Source organism: Rhipicephalus microplus, chromosome 3 (genome assembly GCF_043290135.1).
Source record: "Rhipicephalus microplus isolate Deutch F79 chromosome 3, USDA_Rmic, whole genome shotgun sequence".
Classification (NCBI taxonomy): domain Eukaryota; kingdom Metazoa; phylum Arthropoda; class Arachnida; order Ixodida; family Ixodidae; genus Rhipicephalus; species Rhipicephalus microplus.
The window spans coordinates 149,900,938-149,923,747 of NC_134702.1; the positions used below are offsets into that span (position 1 = coordinate 149,900,938).

Consider the following 22,810-nt stretch of genomic DNA (forward strand, 5'->3'; position numbering starts at 1 on the left):
TCATTTTGTAAGCATAGACGGTGAAAGGTCCGAATATTTAATTATAAGGAAAGGAGTTCCTCGGGGCTCTATTTTAGGCCCTGCGCTTTTTCTTATATATATGTGACGCTATGATAAATGGGAGACGTGGCTTGGCTCATACGCCATGTTTATTCCACTCTGACTTCTTTTTCCTCAGCCTCCACCTTCAGTCAATACCTACTTACGTTACACGATTCCCGCTCCCCCCGAAAGAAGGCATGAATTATGAACAAAAAAAGTAAACAAGTCGAGGTTAAAAAGTCACAAATGTCAAAAATCAGAATTGGTTCTATGCTCCAGAGGAGTTCCGTAAACTTTCGAAGACTTCAGTGGAGAGTGCAGCAGTCCGGTTAACGCAGGAGTTCTGGTGGGCGAGGCTGACTGTTGCGTTCTGGATGGCATTACCACACCCTGGAGATCTGCACTGGTGGTGAAATGGGTTGAGTTCTTGCGAGGAACAGACAAGAGTTGGAGTCCCTGTAGCATTTAAAGTTGGGATGTTGAAGGCATCTAGTTGCGTCTCCTGACGGGAACAGACGGTGTGCTTCTAGTTTGCATGTGTGATGGTCGCAGCTGATGAAATCAGAATGATGTCTTGGTCTCTGCGTTGTACAGATGGTGCCTTCCCGTCTCTTTCGTTGTCTCCTGAGTTTGTGTACTTGGCTTTGCTTGCTTTTCTGGTGCTGCTCAGGATATGGCTGTAGTGGCGCCCTTTCTGGAATTGGGCATTCATTTTCTTCGAGGTTTGATGCGTCCTGTATACAGCTGATGCATGGTGAAATGGTGTCTTGCCCATCGGGCATAGTTGGTAATGCGCCATCATTGCTAGCATGCTCTTCAAATGCTTCGGTAAGGTGGTCCAGTATGAACGCCTCTGGCAGACAGCTGCGTGTGAGGTTTGGTGTATGTAATACTTCTCCATTGTTTAGGTTCATGGAGCTGCTAGCACTGGATGGGGATACCATAGGTGACGTGGCGTTTTTAGATTCAGACTGCACAGCCTGCTGAGCCATAGAAATAAAGTCATGTGATGAAAAACACCTTTTAGAGTTGTCAAGGCGTGGTTGGGTATTTCCCACATGCGTCGATGGTTCCCCTATTGTGAACACGGTGTCCTTACGAGGTAGACGGTTAGGGTTACGAGCACGTGATGTAAAACCGGGTGGCGGTCCATGTATGCGAGGCGAAGAATAGGGAGAATCAAGTGGTTGAGCAACGTCTCGTGTCACATGCTGAAGCGATGATTTTGGAAGTGCCGTCTTGCGTGTAATACGGAGGCCCGCGCGATGGTTGTGGTTTTCCCGAAATACGCTTGGTCGCCTGTCAGTGTACTCATGTTCCACTTTTTGTTGTGGCAGTGGTCGATTCATGCTGCGCGTTCGTAAGCTTGAAGACTGCTTGTGAAATTGACAACCGAGTGCGGTTGCCTGTGGATGGTTAGTTATAAGCGAGTCCTCGTCATAGACGTCATTGTATTCTTCAAATCGGATGGTCATTTCTTTTTTAATCTTTCTCCATGACTCGTCATTTTGAAATATGTGAGTGAGGTAGAATTTGAAAGCCTCACCGGAGATTTAGTAGGTAGAGTTGATGATCATCTCCCGTTCCGGCCATGATGCAGCGGTGGCGTGGAGCTCGTACAGGTAGAACCAGTCCTGCACGGGTCCATCGTCCACTGCACCGTTGTACTTGGGGATGCCAAGGTCGGCCGATGAATCTGTCATGGTGCTGGTCATTGTGTACTCGTTGGAGGTGAATGGGTAGTGAATATATGGTCAGGGCGCCTTGTGGAGAACTGCGTCAATGATGAGCGACTGATGAAGGGGCAGGCAGGTCTCCATCCTGTCGACTTGTGTGACGCTATGATGAATGGGAGACGTGGCCTGGCTCATACCCCATGTTTGCTTGCTTGCTTGTTCCTTTCTTTTGTGGCTCTCACCCACTAAGGGGGATTGGCCAAGAAGCCGGTGGTTAATGCAAGTCAATACCTGTAGATTTTCTAGACTAGGGGAATGTGATTACTGTGTTTTGACTGTGAAATAATTTGGCGCAATGTAAAAAAAGAAAAAAGGGGGAAAGAGAAATAATAGAATTTGTTGAATATCTGAGGTGGAATCGTTATTTAAAATTCTCCTGAAAGTTGAATTATTGCAGTGTATCAGCTAAATAATAAGTGGTAGTGTGGCTAGTAAAATTCGAGAGCTGATCGCTGATTCAGCAAGGTAATCTTCTTGTGTTATATATGAATTCGCAGAGGGCCCCGCAGATGTTCCTATCGCTGTGTCCCAATGAAGTAGCCCCAAAAGACAAAATATTGGGAGTATTAAGTGATATACCTAGTTTTCTGAATAAAGTTTCGAAGCAGTTTTTTTTCTTAGATTTTTGAAACGGTGACATGGGATAAGAAAATGGTCGATATGTTCAGGTTCATTACAGCTTGAGCACAGAGGGGTGTCACCAGACTAGACCTGTCTAAGTAGAAATCAAGAGGTGGTACACGGCAACGTAAATTTGTTATCAAGACTTCCAATTTACGCGTGGGACACCATTTATTGTTTATTCCATTCTGACTTCTTCTTCCTCAGCTTCCACCAACCATCACTTCATACGTCACACACACACACACACACACACACACACACACATATATATATATATATATATATGATTTTACAGAGGTTGAGTACACCCCTGAAATTAAAATGTTCGCTGACGACACAAGTATACTTTTTAAAGGCTCCACCATTCAGGAAGTTGAAGCTTCAACAAAATCATATTTCTCGAAACTCTCAAGTTGGCTAAGAAAAACAAACTAAAATAAACACACATAAAACCAAATTTTTTATGTTCAGACCTCTAAACAAATGGATAATTGATTAATACAGTCATTTCGTTCTGGGATCAGCGACTAGAACAAGTCAGTACACAAAAATATCACGGTGTCTGGTTTCACGAGCACCTGCCATGGACGCCTCACTTTGTCTCTTAACAGATCTTGCTCGTTCGGTAGGGTGATTGAGAAAAATCGCTTAACTCGTCCCCTCATGGTTATAGAAATTGCTGTTATATAGCTTGTTCTACTCCAAACATTTATATGGAATGTTGGTATGAGGAACAACGACTAAGAGCAATTATGATAGAATAACATTTTTACAGATGCGCGTGCATCGTATCATAGAAAATTATAAAGGTCATTCTAGGGACCTAGACACTGAACCGCTTTTCCTCAAACGCGAAATACTGCCTGTTAGAGACGTTTACAATTTAAAGCTGATGAAACATATTCATAAACATAAACTACAGGAGTCCTACCGACGAACTATATCAAAGAAATATGGCTTCAGATATTTTCCGCAAAACTAAGAAAATACGTACGAATTACGAAAAGTGGGGCGTTCATTACAACGTTATTCAGTTGCTGATCTTTGAAGAATCAAATATAGACTTTACACAGAAATATAAACCATTTATATCTCATAATAAATCGCTTTATTCTCGACTGACGTCATTGTAGACCGATAGCTATTTGCACTTAGGAGAAATAGTACACTTTTTGTTTATTTTTATGATTGTTCACTGTGATTTTAAAATGGGATTTGTTCCAACCATATTTTTTTATTAGGGCTGAGTGTATTTTGAGTGTATCTTTCATAAAACGAAGCGTATTTAAAATGTGTACATGTGTTTGTATATGCCGAAAATGCATGTTCTAAATCTTTTATTATTTTGAATATATAAAACAAATATGTTATGGCATGCCAGTATCTTCTACCAATGAAACATGTCATTACGTGTGAAATATGGATCCGATGTATATAGTTGGTTGTTGCTGATGTGCAATGTATATCTCCTGTAAATGTATATGTCACTGAACAGTCAAAGACTGTTCTTTGGTTAATAGGGGGGAGACCTCGTCAGGCTTTTAGCCTTTAGTCTCTGCCTCCCGCAGAGAAATCCTGTATTTTTTCTGCAAATAAACAATGTTTCGTTTATTACTTCTCCAGTACTTATCGTCCACAGGTGGTCAGCTCTAATCAACAGGCTGATTCCGGTCTCTGTGTCCGCCTCCAGAAATTTCTTGTGGTCAGCAATAAGTTTCCCTTCGAGGTGCTACGGCTTCAAAATGTGGCTATCAGCGTGTTGTCACAAGATAACAGGGACGACTATTGCCCAAACGATGTAAATGTAGGCAGAGTACTGGCTGCGCAGTGTAACTTGAACGACCCTTCGTGTTTCTGCCGAGGTTGAGGATGTGTGAGCAAATGTGTTAAATGCAACTCGTGTCTCTACCAGTACCAGCAAACGTTGTTTGTAGGCGATGTCTTCTGCAATGAGACATCGCCGATTGCCTCTGTCAACAATTCCTCGGACGTATCTTGACCTACCCTTCTGGATGACGAAATCACGAAAGGTCTGCAGGTATACTTCACTGTCAGTTCTCTCGCTCCCACTCGGTGAATGCTTTCCGAACAGCATAACCGCTTGTGATGGCACAAATTTTTTCTGTGCTGCTGGAGGAGTTTACTCAACGAGAAAGTGTCGTTGTCTGGTTCGTTTTGTAGTGCGGGTCACACATACTTGATGCGTACCTCCTGTGCCAACTCGTGCAGGTGAGCTTAACGCAGTACTAACGTGCCTGATGGCCTGGGGGTGCGGATTGGTAGCAGCGTTTCTCATTCACCAGCATTCCTTTCTTCTAATTGATGCAAAGGTTCGCGTCACAAGCGCGGGTGCCAAGTTCTTCGACATGCAGACGAAAAACACTCACTCCAGCTGCTCAATGCGTTGTGTAGTACTGAAGCGGTGCTGGTGCTGCCGCCTAGAGTTCTCTGTGCACGGTCATCCGCCAGTCAGTCATTGAAGGGCTTACACTGCTGCCGACTGTCAAGCTCAATACGTGTAAAGGTCAGCAGTTCTTTTAACTCCGCACCAGATGTAGCAGCTGCCAAGACTGGGTCTGAGACAATCGTAGAATGCTCGTCTACTTATGTGTGGCGGCGCATTGCCTGCGCGTACGCCAGAATGATATCATATGGCAAGGATTCTCGTAGAATGTCAATGAGCATTGAAGATAAAGTGACCGTTCATACATTTATTGCAGTGAAACGGCGTACGTTGAGCTGCACATTATCGTAAAGTCGCCTGAGGCCGCGGACGTCGCTTCCCGACTTAACATGAGGCAGATTGCGAAGTGCAGACAGGTAGTGTTGCTCGATCCGTTTTCCATCTCTGAAGCGTTCCTTTAACGTCTAAATTTCGTCTGCGTAACAGGCTTTGGAAGTCGGAAAACAACCTATCACCGCTACCATTGCACCCGCAAGATTATTACGTAAATAGAACTTCGTCGTAGTTGACAAAGTGTTTTTCAAGTGGACAGTTTGCTCGAACTGCTCCCAGAAAGCCAACCATTCTTGTGTCACCTCTAAACGTTGGCACGCCAAGGTGTGGCAGCCTTGGGCCAATTTTGGTCGGAGTGTCAGAAGCTGATGGGGTTGCATTCTGAGGAGTAGCCACTGCTGTACTGTCCCCGTGTCGCAAACCGTCCATCTTGCAGCAATCTTCGGCGAGCATGCTCATAGCTTTCTCGTTATACTCTACTGCCGCGACATACTACTCTTCGAACTCCTCGTCAGCTAGGTACTCCTCGAGCGCATCATTGATCTTTTAGAGCGCGTTGTTACTAGCTGAAAACGGTCATAGATACCTGTGAACTTGGGCTCATCGAGAAGAGCGTTTGGTCTTGATTTGATACATCGGGAACGTTGTTGAAGTTAATGCACCTGCTCTCGCCGATCAGAAACAATTCGTTGCAGTCCTCAACGCCTGCAGCACGACGTGGTGGAGTACAAGGGCTTTTCGAGCCGTGCGATGAAGGAGACGTGTCCCCACGAGGAGTTTCGGCACCACAATGTTAAGGAAAACCATCGATCGGCGAACAAACTACGTTGAACGCAGTTCATGGTTTCAACTTCTCCTGCACTGCTCGCCTGCATATGTTTATTCCCTCAATTTGTTTTTTACAAATGTCATCAGTTTTGTGCGGTCAACTTCTCTTCATGGAGATGAAGTTGCAATCAACATCCTACATCATAACTCTATCAGCACATAGTTCTGCTAAACCACGGCTGAGTGTTTTGCTGACAATGTTCTTAGCACACTTGCATTACCTTTAACGTTGTCTAGCACCAGCTGGCTGGCAAGAGCAGTTTGGTCAGACCAGTAAGCGGATTCTTCTTTTGAAGAATGCGTTTGTATCAGCAGTGTTTTGATCTTCTCAGTGTTAGCGCCAGATTCCTTTGTGGCTTTATCTTCATCAACGGTAACCTGCGAAAAGAACAGCTTCAAGTTATAAAAGTGCTAGCAGCGTTGTATTAGTATCTTTGACCAAATTTTGCATTCAGACTTCTACAAAGAACGTTTTCTGTACCGCCTCTCGTTATTTGAATATCGCCCACGGCTTTACGCGCCGCTCAGCTGAAAATAAAAAAACACCACAGTTAACGCGGTCTACATAGGTCGATATTACAAGAGTGCAAAGATAATTTTTCAATATAAGCGCATACTTTTCGGCTGAGAAAGTTGTCATACAGATGAGGCACTTTATTTCAACCCTAGAGTAAAATTACACGCATGAACGCTGGAGGGTTGGAAATGACCTTGAACAGACAAAGTGAAGAAAAGGACGACCAGCCAAGAAAAAAAATCACAGCATATTCACGGAGTGAATGATCATGAGTGGGGCAAAGCGTCCATCTGTACATCCGTCCATGTGTCCGTCCATCCGTGCATGCGTTCGATCGCATTTGAGAATGAAGGCGGCGCGCAGGTAACACTGGCGAGACGCGTGCCAAGGAAGCCGAGCGCAATCGTCTTCAAAGCACCAGCCACACTGCTTCGTCCATGCCCCTCCCTCCCCCAACGATCCGCCACGTACGGTCGCTATCCAGGAGACTGAGAGAGGCACTCGTTCTCTGTATGTCCAGGTACAGCCCACGCAACAGCCAATTGGTGAGTAGCGGCACAGGGCCATTAAAAATATCTTCGCTGAACTGCAGTTTATATGTACTTCTATAGGCAAATGACAGTGGACCAGACGGTGCGATAAAACTTTTTTTGGCCGCCTCAGCATTGTTGGTACTGGCCACCAAGGATACCAAGAAAATGAAACTCTCGCTAAGCACATTCAGACACTGAAGTGTAAATGCCCTTTTTGGCGCGTTTTCGAAGAAGACGTCATGGGCGCTTACTTAATCAGCGGTGGCACCCCCCTTCTCGCAACTAAAAATGAAATGATGTGCACGTACAAGACTGGTTTTGGTGCGTCTACTCGCTTGGCTACGCATTGGAAGACTCGGTTTCTGCGCCTACTCGCTAGGCTGTGTGTTCTGGTGCTACCATCAGATCTGGTAAACTACATTGCCGGGTGCCGACAGCACCGTCTATTATACTGTTTGGGAGATACTGCCTTCTTTTCTTTCTCATATCTTCTCTCGGTTATGCATGACGAATGGCAATGTTAGGTTAAGAAGAACTTTGCCCAAAAAATATTCAAGCAACACTTTTACAGGCGAAGCACATTATGCTCTAGGGGTGCTGCTTGTCTGCTGCTTGAGTGAGTGAGTGAGAAAGGAAAGGCCGGGAGGTTAACCAGATATTGGCATCTGGTTTGCTACCCAGCGCTGGGGGTGGGGAAGTAGGGGCAAGAAAGAGGGGTTAGAGAGAGGGAAAAAAAACGCACGCGCACTCATAAAAAAAACAAAAACACACACTGGAAGGGCGTCCCAGCTACAACCGTTCAGCAAGGCCGGTTGATCTGCTGCTTGAACTTGCTACTATTGTTACAGCGCTCCTGTTGGAGCTTAAGGTAAGAGCGCCACGGCCTCAGTGCTCACCACGTGGCGAAGGAGAGCGCACAGAAATGCACAGAAATAGCGAGGGAAGGGAATGCGTATGCGCGGTAGGGGAGCGGACGCGGGAGGGAAGCATGGACACAGTCCCGAACAAAAGCAGCTTCCCATACAAGAACTACCTGCTCGCGCTCAAAAACCAATCACCAGCTACTATATATATATATATATATATATATATATATATATATATATTTTATATATATATATATATATATGTGTGTGTGTGTATATATATATATATATATATATATATATATATATATGAGATATAACAGACAGCAATGCCAAGGAATGTACAGGGGAAGTTATTAAAACCAATGGAATGTGAATAAGAAGAAAGAAAAGTGGATGAAAAAATTACCAACTGTGAGCAGGAATCGAACCTACGACCTTCGAATTACGCGTTCGATGCTCTAACCACTGAGCTATCACAGCGGCCCTCCCTCGATCCACTTTTTTGGGTTTATCTGTGAATTTAGAAGTAGGAGTGACAGTCAGCGCCATCTATAAGCCAAACAACGAGTGTGAAACACTCTTATGCGCATGTTTGGCGCCACGTAGCACGTGAACTTATTATGAGCGGGCAGCTGATTAATTGTCCCTCTTATACAACCTAAACACACCAAGTCTGCCAGTACGAGACCCTCGTTCAATGAAATAAGGGAAAGAAGTGTATACCTAAGGGCTCGTTTTTCCGTGTTTTAACACAATATTAATGAGATATAACAGACAGCAATGCCAAGGAATGTACAGGGGAAGTTATTAAAACCAATGGAATGTGAATAAGAAGAAAGAAAAGTGGATGAAAAAAAACGAGCCCTTAGGTATACACTTCTTTCCCTTATTTCATTGAACGAGGGTCTCGTACTGGCAGACTTGGTGTGTTTAGGTTGTATAAGAGGGACAATTAATCAGCTGCCCGCTCATAATAAGTTCACGTGCTACGTGGCGCCAAACATGCGCATAAGAGTGTTTCACACTCGTTGTTTGGCTTATAGATGGCGCTGACTGTCACTCCTACTTATAAATTCACAGATAAACCCAAAAAAGTGGATGGAGGGAGGGCCGCTGTGATAGCTCAGTGGTTAGAGCATCGAACGCGTAATTCGAAGGTCGTAGGTTCGATTCCTGCTCACAGTTGGTAATTTTTTCATCCACTTTTCTTTCTTCTTATTCACATTCCATTGGTTTTAATAACTTCCCCTGTACATTCCTTGGCATCGCTGTCTGTTATATCTCATTAATATTGTGTTAAAACACGGAAAAACGAGCCCTTAGGTATACACTTCTTTCCCTTATTTCATTGAACGAGGGTCTCGTACTGGCAGACTTGGTGTGTTTAGGTTGTATAAGAGGGACAATTAATCAGCTGCCCGCTCATAATAAGTTCACGTGCTACGTGGCGCCAAACATGCGCATAAGAGTGTTTCACACTCGTTGTTTGGCTTATAGATGGCGCTGACTGTCACTCCTACTTCTAAATTCACAGATAAACCCAAAAAAGTGGATGGAGGGAGGGCCGCTGTGATAGCTCAGTGGTTAGAGCATCGAACGCGTAATTCGAAGGTCGTAGGTTCGATTCCTGCTCACAGTTGGTAATTTTTTCCTCCACTTTTCTTTCTTCTTATTCACATTCCATTGGTTTTAATAACTTCCCCTGTACATTCCTTGGCATTGCTGTCTGTTATATTTCATTAATATTGTGTTAAAACACGGAAAAACGAGCCCTTAGGTATACACTTCTTTCCCTTATTTCATTGAACGAGGGTCTCGTACTGGCAGACTTGGTGTGTTTAGGTTGTATAAGAGGGACAATTAATCAGCTGCCCGCTCATAATAAGTTCACGTGCTACGTGGCGCCAAACATGCGCATAAGAGTGTTTCACACTCGTTGTTTGGCTTATAGATGGCGCTGACTGTCACTCCTACTTCTAAATTCACAGATAAACCCAAAAAAGTGGATGGAGGGAGGGCCGCTGTGATAGCTCAGTGGTTAGAGCATCGAACGCGTAATTCGAAGGTCGTAGGTTCGATTCCTGCTCACAGTTGGTAATTTTTTCATCCACTTTTCTTTCTTCTTATTCACATTCCATTGGTTTTAATAACTTCCCCTGTACATTCCTTGGCATTGCTGTCTGTTATATCTCATTAATATTGTGTTAAAACACGGAAAAACGAGCCCTTAGGTATACACTTCTTTCCCTTATTTCATTGAACGAGGGTCTCGTACTGGCAGACTTGGTGTGTTTAGGTTGTATAAGAGGGACAATTAATCAGCTGCCCGCTCATAATAAGTTCACGTGCTACGTGGCGCCAAACATGCGCATAAGAGTGTTTCACACTCGTTGTTTGGCTTATAGATGGCGCTGACTGTCACTCCTACTTCTAAATTCACAGATAAACCCAAAAAAGTGGATGGAGGGAGGGCCGCTGTGATAGCTCAGTGGTTAGAGCATCGAACGCGTAATTCGAAGGTCGTAGGTTCGATTCCTGCTCACAGTTGGTAATTTTTTCATCCACTTTTCTTTCTTCTTATTCACATTCCATTGGTTTTAATAACTTCCCCTGTACATTCCTTGGCATTGCTGTCTGTTATATCTCATTAATATTGTGTTAAAACACGGAAAAACGAGCCCTTAGGTATACACTTCTTTCCCTTATTTCATTGAACGAGGGTCTCGTACTGGCAGACTTGGTGTGTTTAGGTTGTATAAGAGGGACAATTAATCAGCTGCCCGCTCATAATAAGTTCACGTGCTACGTGGCGCCAAACATGCGCATAAGAGTGTTTCACACTCGTTGTTTGGCTTATAGATGGCGCTGACTGTCACTCCTACTTCTAAATTCACAGATAAACCCAAAAAAGTGGATGGAGGGAGGGCCGCTGTGATAGCTCAGTGGTTAGAGCATCGAACGCGTAATTCGAAGGTCGTAGGTTCGATTCCTGCTCACAGTTGGTAATTTTTTCATCCACTTTTATTTCTTCTTATTCACATTCCTTTGGTTTTAATAACTTCCCCTGTACATTCCTTGGCATTGCTGTCTGTTATATCTCATTAATATTGTGTTAAAACACGGAAAAACGAGCCCTTAGGTATACACTTCTTTCCCTTATTTCATTGAACGAGGGTCTCGTACTGGCAGACTTGGTGTGTTTAGGTTGTATAAGAGGGACAATTAATCAGCTGCCCGCTCATAATAAGTTCACGTGCTACGTGGCGCCAAACATGCGCATAAGAGTGTTTCACACTCGTTGTTTGGCTTATAGATGGCGCTGACTGTCACTCCTACTTCTAAATTCACAGATAAACCCAAAAAAGTGGATGGAGGGAGGGCCGCTGTGATAGCTCAGTGGTTAGAGCATCGAACGCGTAATTCGAAGGTCGTAGGTTCGATTCCTGCTCACAGTTGGTAATTTTTTCATCCACTTTTCTTTCTTCTTATTCACATTCCATTGGTTTTAATAACTTCCCCTGTACATTCCTTGGCATTGCTGTCTGTTATATCTCATTAATATTGTGTTAAAACACGAAAAAACGAGCCCTTAGGTATACACTTCTTTCCCTTATATATATATATATATATATATATATATATATTCATATTCATTCATTTATTTATTTAAATATAGGCAGGCATAATGGATGAGTGGCCATAGCGTTGCATATAGTCAAGTTGTTAAGGCGTTTATTAGCCGGCAACCAGCGAGCATACAAAATGGCGACAGCCACGTCCAAGCACAGACTCTAAGCGCGAGCGGCGTCCTTATTGGGTAGCCCCATTAGGAGGTACTCAAGAGTTCGACGCATTTCAGAGTTCGGAGGCTTCGCTACAATTACCCCGGGGTCGAAAAGGGAGCCGCCTGGCAACCTAACAGCTTGTTACTATAAGCGGGTCATAATAAGCCTTCAGGCGCTCCACGTTGACGATGTCGCGCCCACGGCGGCGCATGTCCGAAGATTGTTCAACGGGTTTGATCAGATAGTTGACGGGAGAAGTGCGCTCGATGACACGGTAGGGGCTTTCGTATTTGGGAAGTAGTTTAGAAGAGAGACCAGCAGCAGAGGTCGGGATTGAGAGCAATACAAGCGCACCAGGAAGAAACGTGGGCTCAGAAGTGGCGGAGCCATCACGAATACTCTTCTACTGCTCTTGCTCATGTGTCGTAAATGTCTTGGCAAGCTCGCGACACTCTTCGGCAAGCCTGGCTGTCTCGGAAATGGGTGCACACTCGGATAGATCCGGCGTGTACGGGAGTATCGTGTCCATGGTGTGCGACGGGTGCCTTCCATACAGCAAGTAGAAAGGTGAAAAACCGGTCGTGCTCTGAGGGGCGGTTTTGTAGGCGTAGGTGACGAAGGGCAGTATATTGTCTCAATTCGAGTGGTTGGCAGCGACGTACATCGAGAGCATGTCGCCGAGGGTGCGGTTAAAGCGTTCGGTGATACCATTCGTCTGCCGGTGGTAAGCAGTAGTTTTGCGGTGGACAAAATGGCTCTCCGTCAGAATGGCTTCGTCGACTTCCGACAAGAAGACACGGCCTCGATCACTGAGAAGCTATTGGGGTTGTCCGTGGCGCAGTATAAATCGATGCAGCAGGAAGGACGCAACATCGCGTGCAGTAGCCGCAAGGAGAGCGGCGGTTTCAGCGTATCGCGTTAAAAGGTCTACGGCAACGATGGCCCAGCGGTTACCAGCCGACATCAGAGGAAGTGGTCCATACAAATCGATACCTACGCGCCCAAAGGACGGTCAGGGCAAGGTAATGGTTGCAGACCGGCGTGCGACATGTGTGCCGACGGTTTGCGGCGTTGGCAAGAGAGGCAAGAGTGAACGAACTGCTGCACGTAGCAGTACATCCCGCGCCAGAAGTAGCGTTGTCGAATGCGGTGGTAAGTTTTGGATACCCCAGAGTGCGCACATTGCGGATCAGAATGGAAAGCTTCACATAATTCCGACCGCAGACTGTGGGGTATGACGAGTAACCACTGCCGGCCATCGGAGTCGTAATTGCATCGGTGTAAGAGGCCGTCACAGATGGCGAAGTGGTGGGCTCGACGAGGCAAGGCAAGCGTGGATGGTGTTGCGGACGGATCAGAGAGCAAGTCGATCAGCGGGGCGATCCAATTATCCTTTCGCTGTTCGGTAGCGAGGATGTTAACATCGATGGCAGATACAGCAATTGAGGTTACTGAGCAGGGCACGTCGTCTTGAGGTAGAGGGGAACGTGAGAGGGCATCGGCGTCAGCATGCTGGCGTCCGTTGCGGTACAGTACACGGATGTCGTGGTCTTGTAAGCGAAGAGCCCAACGGACGAGACGGCCTGAAGGATCCTTGAATGATGAAAACCAGCATAGTCCATGATGGTCGGTGACGACATCGAATGGGCGACCATACAAAGTAGATCCTCTGTGAGTGGTCAAAACGAGGTTTATTTCGGCTTTTCGGTCTAGAGTCTGGCCTTCATCAGGAGTGATGAAGGCCAGACTCTAGGCCAAAACATCGGAATAAACCACGTTCTGACCGCTCACGGAGAATCTACTTGACTATATATATATATATATATATATATATATATATATATATATATATATATATATATATATACATATATATATATATATATATATATATATTGCAAGGGGGTTTATTAGCGACGCCAGATAATAGGCAGACAGCCGGTACAGAAACAAATGCTCGGGCTGTCCAGTGTATACAGCTCGTGCTCGCGCTTCGCACTCAGCGGTGGTCCCACTATCATTGCCTTGCGAATTCCCCACTACAATGCCCCGGCGACGAAGACGAGCCATCCTGGCGACTCAAGGTGACGAGAGAACAGGAGGGTCGTAACAGGGCTTGAGGCGACTGACGTGGACCGTCTCACGACCAAGGCGGCGCTTGTCCGTGGACGGCTTGAGTGGTTTAATCACATAGGTGACAGAAGAAGGGTGTTGTATGACGCGGTAAGGGCCCGTATACTTCGGTGCAAACTTGGGAGTCAGTCCAGGAGAGTGGAAAGGCAGTCGGAGCCACACAAGAGAACCGACGGGGAAAGTATTCTGAACAAGATCATGGTCGTGGCGATCTTTTTGGAGGGCTTGGTTATCGGCTGTGAAGGACCGTGCAAGTTGACGACACTCTTCGGCATGTTCAGCCATTTCAGAAACTGGGCTGAACTCTGAGGCATCAGGATTGTATGGCAAAATTGTGTCGAGTGTGGCATGGGTCACGACCATATAAAAGAAAAAATGGAGAAAAGCCTGTTGTTGATTGAATCGCCGTATTATAGGCGTACGTCACGAAAGGAAGAACAACGTCCCAGTTGGAGTGGTCGGAATCAATATACATAGCGAGCATGTCTCCGAGGGTTCTGTTGAAACGTTCCGTTAGGCCGTTTGTCTGAGGGTGATAGGCTGTTGATGTGCGGTGTACCGTACGGCATGAATGTAGGAGCTGCTGCAGAACTTCGGACAAAAATACGCGTCCTCTGTCACTCAGGAGCTCCCGTGGTGCACCATGACGAAGAACAAACCGGTGCAAGATGAAGGTTGCAACGTCACGAGCACCAGCCGAAGGCAGCGCTGCCGTTTCGGCGTACCTTGTCAGATGGTCGGCAGCCACAATCACCCATCGATTGCCACCAACAGAGCACGGTAGCGGGCCGTATAGGTCAATCCCAACACGGTCGAATGGGCGTGCAGGACATGGCAAAGGCTGCAGTTGACCGGGTGAATGAGGGAATGTCTTGCGCTGCTGACACTGGGAACATGAGCGAATGTGTTTGCGTACAAACGTGTACATACCCCGCCAGTAGTAACGTTGGCGGATCCGCTCATACGTCTTTAGCGCACCGGCGTGTGCGTGTTGCGGTTCAGCATGAAAATATTTGCAGATATCAGACCGCATATGGCTGGGTATGACTAGCAGCCATTTACGACCCGTCACTTGATAGTTGCGACAGTATAACAGGCCATCCCGTATGGCGAAATGCGTTGCTTGGCGGCGAAGAGCACGCGGGTAACCGGAAGTTGATGCGTCAGAAAGCATATTCAATAGCGAGGCGATCCAAGGGTCCTTGCGCTGTTCGGATGGCATGTCTGTGACGCTGACGGCAGAGAGGGGAAGGTCCAGGGCTGATATATGCGTATCATCGGATTTCACGGGTGATCGTGAAAGCGCATCTGCGTTAGAGTGCTTTCGCCCCGATCGGTAGACGACGCGTATGTCGAATTCCTGGAGGCGTAGTGCCCAACGTCCGAGGCGGCCGGAAGGATCTTTTAGCGAAGCCAACCAACAGAGTGCGTGATGGTCAGTTACCACATCAAAAGTTTGGCCGTACAAATAGGGGCGAAACTTGTTTAACGCCCACACCATCGCGAGGCACTCTTTTTCCGTAACAGAATAGTTGGCTTCTGCCTTAGTGAGGGCGCGGCTGGCATAGGCGACCACATACTCCGTAAAACCTGGCTTGCGTTGCGCGAGTACTGCACCAAGGTCAACGCCACTTGCATCCGTGTGTACTTCGGTTGGCGCAGTAGGGTCGTAATGGCGCAGTACGGGTGGTGAGGTAAGGAGTCGGCGCAGTGTTGCGAAGGATTCGTCACAGGCTGCTGTCCAATTCGAAAGATCTGCAGGGCCAGCAAGGAGTTTGGTGAGTGGAGCGATGATGGAGGCAAAGTTCCGGACAAAGCGACGAAAATAGGAGCACAGGCCCACAAAGCTCCGTAGTTCTTTAACAGTAGTCGGCTTAGGAAATTCGGCAACAGCACGAAGCTTGTCAGGGTCGGGAAGAATGCCGGCTTTCGAGACGACATGACCAAGTATGGTGAGTTGTTTAGCCCCGAAGTGACACTTCTTCAGGTTAAGCTGAAGCCTGGCGTTTGTAAGGCACTGTAGAATCTTGCGCAGACGAGTGAGATGCGAAGTGAAATCGGGTGAAAAAACCACAACGTCATCAAGATAGCACAAGCAAATGTTCCATTTGAGACCACGTAAAATGCTGTCCATCATTCGCTCGAATGTGGCAGGCGCATTGCAGAGTCCGAATGGCATCACGGTAAATTCATAGAGGCCATCCGGTGTGACAAACGCCGTTTTTGGACGATCAGACTCAGCCATTGGGACCTGCCAATAACCCGAGCGAAGGTCAAGCGAGGAAAAGAATTCTGCACCTTGGAGACAATCGAGAGCGTCGTCTATGCGGGGAAGAGGGCAAACATATTTCCTCGTAATGTTGTTTAGGCGCCTGTAGTCTACGCAGACCGGACTGAACCATCCTTTTTTTTGACGAGTACAACTGGGGAAGACCAAGGACTACAAGAAGGCTTGATGACTCCGCGCTGTAGCATGTCGTCTACTTGTTCTGCAATTACCCGACGCTCCACTGGTGACACACGATAAGGGCGCTGGCGCAAAGGAGTACTCTTTCCTGTGTCAATTGTGTGCACAACGGTGTTCGTTCTTCCTAGGACCGCTTGGGGAAAGTCAATCGAACGCTTGAATTCGTGCAGCAGGGTAACAAGCTGCTCTCGTTGAGCCGGGGCGAGATGGCTGTCAATAGAATGGTGAAATGCATCGGTAGACACGCTGTTCAAGGCAAAGTGAGGAACCAACGCGTTCAGCTCCATATTCGGCTTGGTGTCGAAGAAATCGGCAGGCACGATAGTACCTTCATCGATGAGCTGAATGTGGCCGAGCGTCTCGTTGCGGCGCAAACTGAGGGGGCACGAGTTGGGATTGGAAATAGATATCCCGGTAGCGTCTTGACAAAGCTCAAGAATGGCGAAAGGCAGCGATGTGTGGTGGCGGCTACCGAAGATGTCAGATGGCGTGAATAGGACGGTAGCGTCAGAAAGTGAAGCACAGCAGGCAGGGACAAACTGGGCGCTGAAAGGAGGAAGGTCTATGTCCGTCGCGACGACAAGGTTAGCCACACTAGATACGGCCGCATCAACAGAAGGCGCATCACCAAACGGTAACAGCTCCACTTCGGCCCGAGCGCAGTCCACGACGGCGTGATGACGTGATAAAAAATCCCATCCTAGGATGACATCGTGGGAACATGAAGCCAACACGTGAAATTCAATGGTGTACAACACGTCTCGAATCACAACTTTTGCTGTACATAACGCGACGGGCTCAATTTGTTGGGCGCTCGCAGTACTAAGAGAAACCACGGGAGAAAGCATCGTCACTTTACGAAGAGAGCGGCAGAGTCTCTCACTAATCACAGATATCGCGGCACCGGTATCGATGAGTGCGAGTGTACGCAAACCTGGAACTTCGAAGCCGGAAGCTGCCCACTACATCAGCAATGCCTGATCAGACGACCGAGCAAGGCACTACCCAGCACCTCCACCACTTTGCAAGGGGGTTTATTAGCGACGCCAGATAATAGGCAGACAGCCGGTACAGAAACAAATGCTCGGGCAGTCCAGTGTCTACAGCTCGTGCTCGCGCTTCGCACTCAGCGGTGGTCCCACTATCATTGCCTTGCGAATTCCCCACTACAATATATACATATATATATATATATATATATATATATATATATATATATATATATATATATATATATATATATATATATATATATATATATATATATATATATATATATATATATATAGCGGGGGAAGGCAATGCTGCGTATTCACGGTAAGGAAGTGGACGCGGGAGGGAAGGATGAACAAAGTCCCGAAAAGCGGCTTTGCATACAAAAAAAATGGCAGCATATCCACGGTGTGAATGATGGAAAGTGGGGCGAAGCATTCGTCCGTCCATGCGTCCGTCTGTGTGACCGTCCATGGTTCTGTTCGTGCGCCCGTCCCTGCGTTCGTTCATGCGTCCGCCCCTGCGTCCATTCATGCGTCCATCCATGCATCTGTCTGTGTGTCCGTTCGTCCATCTATTCAACACTCCAAGTCCCACCATCTCGCATCTTTTTATCATATATATTTCCCATATAAAAGCACCGCCATTTAGTGGACATTCCAAGGACTAAACGAGAGGTGGCACACGCACACTTTCTAACGGCTTGCGCTTCGGGTCTACATCCCATCTTCAACCACCTTGAGTTCATGGTATATACTAGTTCACTGTATTCATGGCACTGCGGCCCAATGGTCGCTAAACCTTTCTAAAACCAAGGAGGTTATGCCGAGTGAGTATAACGTAGCAACTTTTTTCTGTCAGATAGTGCTAAATGTACGTACCAGTGGCTGCTAATGTGAAATGAGAGACAGGAGGATTCAGCTTTAAATTTCTTACGGCTTGCGCTTCGTATCTACTTCTCCCCTTTAACAACCTCGAATTCATTCATGGTATATCCTAGTTCATTGTATTCATGGCCCTGCGGCTCAACGCTCGCTATCACCTTTCTAAAACTAAGGATATTACTCCCAGCAAGTATAATGTAGCAACCATTTCTTGTCCGATAGTGCTCAATGTACATGCCAATGGCTGCTAATGGGGATCGCAGCGTGCGCGTTGACTAAAAGCCGAATGCTCCTGTCCCTCATTCCCAATTAGCAGCCATTGGCATGTACATTGAGCACCATTTTTTATTGTTAAAGAACGCACAGAAGAAATCTCTCACCGGCACCACTTTGGAGGTGAAATGTTATACCTATTTCGGTTATGTGCCACTGGTGGTTACGTACTACAAGGGACGCACAAGCCACGCCATAAGGAGCTTCGCCCCTAAAACTGACTGCACAAATATATATATATATATATATATATATATATATATATATATATATATATATTGCTACATGCATGTATATTGATATTTAGGGGGCGACGCACGTGTGTGCTTGACGAAAAAGACGAAGAGTTGTGTCGGCTCGATCACTGGTGAACCGGTTACGCCATTACCACTGGTCTTAAATATATTTAATCCCGAGCCTCGTCGTTACGGCGTCTCTTCTTTTCCGTATATATATATATATAAATATATATATATATATATATATATATATTTATATATATATATATATATATATATTATATATATATATAGTCTAGGTGCATTGCACCACATCTAGACCCTCAATGCAACGCTGGTATTAACAATAAAGATCCGCAGTGTGCACGTTCACTAAAGTGGTCTGCGCGTCTCTGTGGGGCTGCGATTAGACCCGTGAACACTGCAGGATTCGTCCTTCTCTGACTGGCACATTAGTAGACCTCAAACACGTTTTTACAGGCCCTTTCACCACAGTTTTTGCATTGCTTTCTTTGTAACATGGCATGTTAACCACGTATGTATTTCTGTCGACGACTCAGCAATGCAAAAATCGCTAGTACTAAAACATTGTCTTCTTTTTTATGTCGCTGGTATGACACAAGTCGAACTGGCTTATCGAGCGAAGTTAAGTTTATTACGAAATTCATTTTGGTTGCACGGTCTTCAGTTAGATGTTTCAGTTTGGTTATAGGTACCCCTTATAGAGGAAAATCCTATGGCTACTTTAGAGGAGTAATTACAACATACAGCAAAAGATGCGAATGTGTGATCAATGCATAACGAGCTCAATTAAACTTATTTACAATAACTGTTTAAAAATAACAGGAATTGGTTTACATATGCGAGTTTTCGCTGCTTTTGTCTACATTAAATTTTTCTAGATGTCAAGAAATAGTGAGCAAACTGACCTGCTTTCCAGGCGTTGATTCCTCGGTAAGTTCGCTATCAACAGCTTCGCGTGGTCTTTAGACAGTGGCCAGAATATGGGTCGCGGACGGGATGTTGCTGGGCTGGCTACTACGAGCTCGAAGGAAAGGAAAGTCAGCGTCGTGAGCTAGAGCGCTGATTGCGACGACAAGCCCAAACAGTAGAAGAAACACGCCGATCACTGTGGCGCAGAAGCGCAAGTTTTCTTCACTCCTCATCGCCGTGTTGACCTGGGAGTTCGAATTGAGCACTGTGATGGGCACCAGTCCCTCGATGTCCCCCTGGCATGACCTGCACGGACGTAGTGGTGCAGCCTCGACCAGGTCCTGGCCAACTGCACCTGTACTTTTCCCTGCGTGTCCCTTCTTGTCATGTGCCTTATTGTAGCTAACAAAACTGAAGACGCGCTTCGTCAGTGGTGGTCGCGGGCCCCTAAACTGCGTCGCCTGGGGCTTACTGGCGTACTCCGTTGATCGCTTCACAGCGTTTGTTTGTTTCCGTGGACTCATGGCTTACACCCACACAGGTGGATTGGCCAAGAAAGCGCAGTGCATTTTTTCTGTGAGAAATATAACGATGATTATCAAACTTGTATTATAATATGACTAATGTAAGTAAAGTCACATAAAAAGAGAGCAAACAAAAAAAGAAAACGTGCAAAAGTTGAGTTGAGAAATTTATAGCTTTCAGGTGTGATTAACACTGAGCTGCGTTTACTTCACCTCATCATTTAGAGTTTTATGGGTAATAAAATTAAGTATTTCATTGAAGATCACAAAGGTATACGTTTGGATACCTGAATAAATTCGCAAACGGCATTTAAAGCACCCCTGTGCCATTGTCTCAAAGCTGAGGCACCAAAGCTTAGTGCAGCTTCCGCCGTCAATGTAACGCCTATTTTCAGAAATGAAATAACTAGAAGCCTTTTTCTAAGTATAGCGTATCAGCGACAATACAAAAAAAAAAGTTCAATTGATTTCATTTCTCCGCAGAATACGCAGAGGGGTGATAATGTCTGACCAGCTCTGTGTAGATACAGGTTTAAGGGGGGGGAGGACGACATCGGAGTTTAGTATATAAAACATTGAGCTTTCTGGACTGGCTCCATTGGGGTCACCATGGAAACTTGAGCCCTTCGCGTCCGCGGTTGTTACCAAGGCTCACCAAAGAGAGGCCGGGCTCTAATCTTTTTTATTCACCCTGATAAAGTTTTCATATACCTCTTTCTTTGCTATGGCGGTCTTCATAATCAGGTAGTCATTTTCGCACTTAAATATCCAGGTAATATTAGCTTTCCTTCACTGTCCAGCGCCCACGGGCAGCTGTACACCCGTCACTGCCTTCCTGTTGCATAAAGAACTCAGCGGAAGACTTGCCAAAGCTGGTCATCAGTCCAGTTGTTCACAATCGCTTCAACTTAAGGTGAACTGGTGTGTGCAAATAAAGACAAGGACACAAGCCAGTTTGCTGTGAAATTTGAACTTTTTCTATCATATCAGTGCAGATTGCTGATTTTCGATATCTTATTGCTGTAATATATTCAACATCTGGCAGTACGGATAAAATTGAACCATCAAGTGTGGGTCCTGCTAAGGAATCAGCCAGTTCATTTATTCTTAATGAACAGTGTCCCAGAACCCATAGTAACCTCAGGAGTGTGGCAACTTGGGCTAGTTGGTATGGCATGACGATAGTTATAGCGCGAGAACAAAACGACGACACAGAGACAAGATCTTTCGTGTCCTTCTTGTCTCTGTGTCGTCGTTTTGTTCTCGCGCTAGAACTATCGTCATAACCTCAGGAGTCTCAACTGCGGTGGTACTAATGTTCTGAATGTCCTTAGAATTCGAGAGTTCTCGGAAGCTGTCAAAGCTGCACACACTGAAAGAGAATCCTTGATCATGACTGCGTTGTTTTAATTTGGCGGAAGTTTTCGAAGAGCTAAAATAATCACCACGGGCTCAGCTAAAGAAACTGGAGTAAAATCAAGCATTCTCGCTGAGAAGAACCAGTGAAGCGAATCAGAGGCAATGCCGACACCTGCCTTTTGATTATTTACTGAAGCATCCTTGGCTAATATATTTTTAAGTTCTGCATGCTCCAAATAATTTTACAGTATGGTATTTGAAAATTTGAAAAATTGTAACTTGGTGTTTTGAGGAAAAACACCATTGATGATTAGTGGAGTTTATTGGAGCAAGGGCCAGATGTGGCCAAAGAGCGCCAGAGCGATGATAATGAACTGTGCGATGTTCAATGTAGATAAAACAGATGTGACGTGGCTGTAAATGGGCCTAAAAACAGTCGCTATGGGTGCGTAAAAATATATACATAGTAAAATTATCGCAATGACAAATGATGTGTGCTATGGAGACATAAAATGATTTAAAAGCGATATGTATGTGAAATAAAAACTTGGCATGGAGCACCAGTGCCTCGACAGAGCCCTTAAAACAAGAGCTTGGACGCCTGGGCTTATTGAAAGCTGCTATCACAGCGGCATCCTCTGAACAGAGGATGCGCTATGAACCTTTTGGGCTAAAAACATTCAATGTTGGCCTAAAAACATTCAATACTACATCCTTTAAAAAGCTTAAAACTGATTTTGCATCAAAAAGTGGTTCTTCACCGAGAAACATCATCGGATGTAAAGGAAGATTACAGCGGTATGCTAAAGCAAAATATTTCTTTCTCTCACTTTCAGCTTCCGGACACTCCAGGAGGACGTGGAAGACGGTTATCTCTCACCACAACTACCACAAGTAGGAGGTTCATCGCCAGTCAGCAGAAAGCTATGGGTACCATAAGTGTGTCCTATTCTGAGGCGACAGTATAGGACATCAGTTCGCCATGTTCTTGTAGAGGGGGGCTAGTAACCCAACCGCGGCTTAATCAAGTGAAGCTTATTATTTATCTGTGTGTCCCACAAGCGTTGCCAGTGGTTTCGCAGTTTCTTGTGTAGGAAGCGTTTTAAATCTGTTGCAGGGACAGTAGCTGTGGGGTTGATAGCGCGCAATATAATTGACGTGGCCATTTGGTCAGCTAACACATTGCCCTCGATGCTTCTATGGCCAGGAACCCAGCAAATAGTAACATGCTGGTTGGACATATACGTTGTACACAGAACGGAGTACAGCTCAATTATTACCGGATTTCTGTATCTGAAAAGGGATCCTAATGCATTTACGACGCTTAACGAGTC

General features: G+C 45.7%; 7 non-coding genes across 7 annotated transcripts; 6 read left to right on the forward strand and 1 right to left on the reverse strand.

The window, feature by feature from the left end:
- Positions 1 to 8,293: 8,293 nt before the first annotated feature.
- On the reverse strand, positions 8,294 to 8,366 carry TRNAT-CGU (transfer RNA threonine (anticodon CGU)). The gene has a single exon. It is a non-coding gene; the product is annotated as a tRNA-Thr (tRNA).
- A 632-nt stretch (positions 8,367 to 8,998) lies between these two features.
- TRNAT-CGU (transfer RNA threonine (anticodon CGU)) lies at positions 8,999 to 9,071 on the forward strand. Its single transcript has one exon. It is a non-coding gene; the product is annotated as a tRNA-Thr (tRNA).
- A 381-nt stretch (positions 9,072 to 9,452) lies between these two features.
- On the forward strand, positions 9,453 to 9,525 carry TRNAT-CGU (transfer RNA threonine (anticodon CGU)). Its single transcript has one exon. It is a non-coding gene; the product is annotated as a tRNA-Thr (tRNA).
- A 381-nt stretch (positions 9,526 to 9,906) lies between these two features.
- On the forward strand, positions 9,907 to 9,979 carry TRNAT-CGU (transfer RNA threonine (anticodon CGU)). Its single transcript has one exon. It is a non-coding gene; the product is annotated as a tRNA-Thr (tRNA).
- Positions 9,980 to 10,360: 381 nt separating this feature from the next.
- On the forward strand, positions 10,361 to 10,433 carry TRNAT-CGU (transfer RNA threonine (anticodon CGU)). Its single transcript has one exon. It is a non-coding gene; the product is annotated as a tRNA-Thr (tRNA).
- A 381-nt stretch (positions 10,434 to 10,814) lies between these two features.
- On the forward strand, positions 10,815 to 10,887 carry TRNAT-CGU (transfer RNA threonine (anticodon CGU)). Its single transcript has one exon. It is a non-coding gene; the product is annotated as a tRNA-Thr (tRNA).
- A 381-nt stretch (positions 10,888 to 11,268) lies between these two features.
- Positions 11,269 to 11,341, forward strand: TRNAT-CGU (transfer RNA threonine (anticodon CGU)). Its single transcript has one exon. It is a non-coding gene; the product is annotated as a tRNA-Thr (tRNA).
- The last annotated feature ends 11,469 nt before the right edge of the window (positions 11,342 to 22,810 follow it).